Genomic DNA, 6,000 nt, shown 5'->3' with positions numbered 1-6,000 from the left:
TCGGAGGGCCTACCTCCTTCCCCAATCTAGATTCAATAATGCAACCTTGAAATAAATTTTAAGCTTGGCTTTTTATAAACTCCTTTATACTAACTTATATTATTTTTACTTTGGGAATTTTTAAAGGTTAACGTACCACTAAAATTAGAACGCATTTCCTTAAAATACCTATTCATACATTTACTCAAGGGAAGCAACTTGTGCATTTTTTTATTCAGTTTAAAACAAGATGTGGGTATATAAGGAGAACTTAAAACACAAGAGTTTACTTTCATGTACAAGAAACGACCAATAAGAGGAGACAATAAAAAAATTTATGTCATGATTTTTAAATAAAAACAAGCTACTTAATCATGTCTTTCACAATAAAACAAAACAAAAAGAATAAAGTTCAAGGGAGTTTGGAAACACTACAACTAAAGACACTTTATTAGGCTCCCCCCACACTTAGGAGAAGTGTAACACCCCGTTTTTCCCAACATAAAAATTTCATTTAAATAATCAGAGTAATCATCACAAATGGAATGTTCCACTTCTTTTCTTAAAATCATAAACGGAATAATTCACTAATTATCTTTCAAAATTCAATAATATAATATTTAATACTTCGCAGCGGAATTTATTCAAACATCTAAAAACAGTCTTTGGCACGAAGACCTCATTTAAAACATCTCATAAAAGTCCAATCTAAAAACAGAGTCATAATCTTCATTAAGTAATACGTAGGGAATAGAAAAGCAATAACAAAGTTCCCAATCCCGTTACGTATCAGAGCACCTAAAGACACACGTGAGAGATAATCCACTCATGACAGCAATATAACAACAACTTAAACTCGATCACCTGCAAGTTACTCATACGAAGAGCAACATTTCCAAACAGAAGGGGTGAGATTTCACAAACAATAATATTAAGCATATAATTCATCAAATGCATTTAACAACTTAAACTTCATCTATTAGTAATAATAATTCTTAATGTAATACTTCTTAATAACTCAACCAACTTCTAATCATTATTAACTTCATATTCATCACATTATAAACATCTTCATATAGCACATAATAACCAACTCATAACCAACATAGATCATCACTTCATAAATATCATCTTTTAACACACAACATAATAATCATCTCACAATAACATAAACAACACAATATAATCATCATCTCATAATAACTTAAGCAACACAACATAATCATCGCTTAATAATAAAAATAATCATATACAACACAACATAATCATCACTTCATAATAACATAAACAACAACATAATCATCATCTTATAATAACATAAGCAACAACATATTCATCCTCTTATAATAATATAAACAACAACATAATCATCATCTCATGATAATATAAACAACAACATAATCATCTCCTCATAATCACATAAACAACACAACATAATCATCATCATGTAACATCATAATTCATCATATCATAAACATCTTCCCATAAAAATATAAACAACACAACATAATCATCTCCTTATAATCACATAAACAACAACATAATCAGGGGTGAGAAATCCTGCCATAACAAAATAATAGGGAAAAGCATGCACATTAAATACATATCAAAATAATATAGTCTCCACTATCTCATCAGTCTCAACAGTTACTATGTCTAATCTCTTCATTTTACAAGTCACAGCAGCACATCCTATTCACACTCAAACACCCAATACAACATCATCATATATATGCATATGGACTCTCCTAACGACCTATATGATTGTGGTACCACACCTATCGTCATAATTTGCCAGAGGTATGTTACTGGACTTTCATTGTCATAATTTGACAGAGATATGTTACTGGACATTCATCGTCATAATTTGCCAGAGATATGCTACTGGACTTTCATCGTCATTTCGCCATCATGATTCCTAGACACGACTCTATATGCATGCATGAGACAGACTCTTCAAGTATTAAAAGATCATAACATCATCAACAAATCAGAATCATAAATTCGGATTCTTCCTATTATGCACGACATCAAGACAAACAGATCATCATCATAAGTCAACATCGTCATTTTCATCATCAATGTATATTAGACACCATCATTCAAGTCATCATCATAATTATACGTCGTCATTCTCATAGTCTATATATAACATCATTACTCTCATCATCATACTGATATAGTTATCGTCATCCTCATCATCACTAACATATAAACATTATAATTTCTCATCGTATTTATTTAATTACATATATATATAATATCTTCGTCATCACTCTTCGTCACATTATGGATTCCTCATTATTCATCTCTATCAACCGTTTATATCATCATTGTATCTCTTCACTAATCCAACCCTTACGCGTAATTCAATTCTACGTCAACTTCCCTATATTTTATTTTAGTATTCATTTTACGAACATACATTATTCTCTCATCTATTCTAGACTCTATAAACTTTATTCCTAATATCATACCATATTTCTCATTCTTGATCTCAAGTTGTTTTCTTATTCACTATCATTACATGCAAAGTCTCCGCTCTATATATCTAGGTTTTTCCTCACAATTGTTATTAACTCTTTCCTACTTATTCTCCTCAATAAAACGATTTTATATCTTATTACTTGTTCTCACGTTCGTCGTCATCTATACATCGTCCGTCCCCTAATCTTAACTTCATTTTAATTTTAATGTTATTATCTAACCTAATACTTCATTATAATTCGAGGTTTCATTCTCTTGATATCGGTCGTTATTATTTTCGTCACTCATTGTATCTACTACCTCTTATCCTCTTTCCTATGCATCTTGCTCCCTGCTAATCGATCATCTTCTTATTCATCGTTATCATCATTCCTGTTATGTTTTCAGTCCTTAATATACAACTCCTTACCTTCTCTTACATTTCGTCTTAACGATCTTATCATCGTTTACAATCATATTCTTTATTCACTTTTTTTTTTACACCTTAAATGTTACTGTCTAACGCTCATCTTAAGTTCTTTAACTACTTTGGTTCATTCACTCTTTTACAACATAACAATATTAATGAAAAGCACCAACAACTTAAACATCATACATTTTCCACATAAGGCATATAAATATTTCACATAACCAACAACAGCAACATAGGCATCACATAAACATCTTGAGATATAACAACATCAAATGATAATCAACATCAACTTAAACATCTTATATAATTCACATAATGCATATACAAATATATTACATTACTATCAACATTAAATCATATTATAACAACATCACAGATCATCAGTAATGTTATATTCAACCTCCATTCCTACCCCAAGGATCAACTCACAACATGGGTTTAATAATCTTAAACACCTTAATTGAACTCATATTACTTTTAGTTTTGAGGGTTGGAATTATTCCATAAGTTTTGGATTAACTTAGAAAAGGTTATACTGAATTTTCCTAAGATTTCACTAAGACCTCCTTGGACTAATTTCATCATATCACAAAAACTAAAAATCATTTCCAAGTCAAACCAAAACCACTGTAAAGCTAACTCAATTATCTACAACTTTCATGTTTACACCGAAAGCAAATTCAAAACAGAAAAGGGTGCAAATTACGAATATTTTCCATATTTGCCTGCCAGAAAATCGGGGGCCGATTTTGACATATTGGGGGCCGATTTTCGTCGAACCAAAGCTAGAAAATCAGCTCAGAAATCGGAGGCCGATTTTGGCAACACGGGGGACGATTTTGAGCTTCACAGCAGTTCAAAAATCAGTTTAACAATGTGTTTTTCACTTAAGAATCACTCTTAATTCACTAGACTCAACACAAACTCTCAAATTTGTTAGGAAACTTAACCTATGATTATTCTACAACCTGAACATCAATTCTTAACACAATTACCATGGTTTCTACACTTTTCTAATCAAACTCAACAATGGAAAACCTAATTCCCAATTCTCAAACTAAACCTCCAACATGTTAAATCTAATTATCAGAATCATAGGCTTAAGAAGATTGAATGTTAGTCCCACCCTTACCTTGGAATGAATGATCGACGGCTTCTCTCTCTCTTGGTTCTCCTCTTATCTTGTTTTCTCCCTTTTTCTCCAAAAAGCAGTTTCACGTAAAAACGTTTCTAAACCTAGTTTTCTTCTTATATCTCTCCTCATTCTATTTTTCTTATTCCCTCTATTTCCACTAAACTCCTCTAAATTCCGAAACAGCCCCACATCTCAATATTTATTTTATTTTCAAATCTTATTCTATTAAATACTAAAATAAGCCACTTAATAAATCACATAATCAATTAAATATATTCTAAACTCATTAAAAATAATCAAATAAAACAAATAATTCAAAGAGGGCGTTACAACTCTACCCCCCTTAAAAGAATTTCGTCCTCGAAATTCAAAGCACACAAGAAAAGAATTCAATCATTGCCTAAATATCTTAAACTATATATAGTCAAATAGAAACTTCAAACAAAACATATAAACCACATTAAAGTTAGTCAATCAAACATGATCACATAATAAACATAACCATTAATCAGAAAACACAACGACAATCAAGACTACATAAGACAGTATTTCAATCGTCACACTACACTACGCGACTCAACTATTTGGCCGGACGGACCAACCAGGCTCTGATACCAATTGTAACACCCCGTTTTTCCCAACATAAAAATTTCATTTAAATAATCAGAGTAATCATCACAAACGGAATGTCCCACTTCTTTTCTTAAAATCATAAACGGAATAATTCACTAATTATCTTTCAAAATTCAATAATATAATATTTAATACTTCGCAGCGGAATTTATTCAAACATCTAAAAACAGTCTTTGGCACGAAGGCCTCATTTAAAACATCTCATAAAAGTCCAATCTAAAAACAGAGTCATAATCTTCATTAAGTAATACGTAGGGAATAGAAAAGCAATAACAAAGTTCCCAATCCCGTTACGTATCAGAGCACCTAAAGACACACGTGAGAGATAATCCACTCATGACAGCAATATAACAACAACTTAAACTCGATCACCTGCAAGTTACTCATACGAAGAGCAACATTTCCAAGCAGAAGGGGTGAGATTTCACAAACAATAATATTAAGCATATAATTCATCAAATGCATTTAACAACTTAGACTTCATCTATTAGTAATAATAATTCTTAATGTAATACTTCTTAATAACTCAACCAACTTCTAATCATTATTAACTTCATATTCATCACATTATAAACATCTTCATATAGCACATAATAACCAACTCATAACCAACATAGATCATCACTTCATAAATATCATCTTTTAACACACAACATAATAATCATCTCACAATAACATAAACAACACAATATAATCATCATCTCATAATAACTTAAGCAACACAACATAATCATCGCTTAATAATAAAAATAATCATATACAGCACAACATAATCATCACTTCATAATAACATAAACAACAACATAATCATCATCTTATAATAACATAAGCAACAACATATTCATCCTCTTATAATAATATAAACAACAACATAATCATCATCTCATGATAATATAAACAACAACATAATCATCTCCTCATAATCACATAAACAACACAACATAATCATCATCATGTAACATCATAATTCATCATATCATAAACATCTTCCCATAAAAATATAAACAACACAACATAATCATCTCCTTATAATCACATAAACAACACAACATAATCAGGGGTGAGAAATCCTGCCATAACAAAATAATAGGGAAAAGCATGCACATTAAATACATATCAAAATAATATAGTCTCCACTATCTCATCAGTCTCAACAGTTACTATGTCTAATCTCTTCATTTTACAAGTCACAGCAACACATCCTATTCACACTCAAATACCCAATACAACATCATCATATATATGCATATGGACTCTCCTAACGACCTATATGATTGTGGTACCACACCTATCGTCATAATTTGCCAGAGGTATGTTACTGGACTTTCATCGTCATAATTTGACAGAGATATGT

This window comes from Medicago truncatula, chromosome 8 (genome assembly GCF_003473485.1).
Source record: "Medicago truncatula cultivar Jemalong A17 chromosome 8, MtrunA17r5.0-ANR, whole genome shotgun sequence".
NCBI classification, from domain to species: domain Eukaryota; kingdom Viridiplantae; phylum Streptophyta; class Magnoliopsida; order Fabales; family Fabaceae; genus Medicago; species Medicago truncatula.
Note: the sequence above shows the minus strand (reverse complement) of the source record.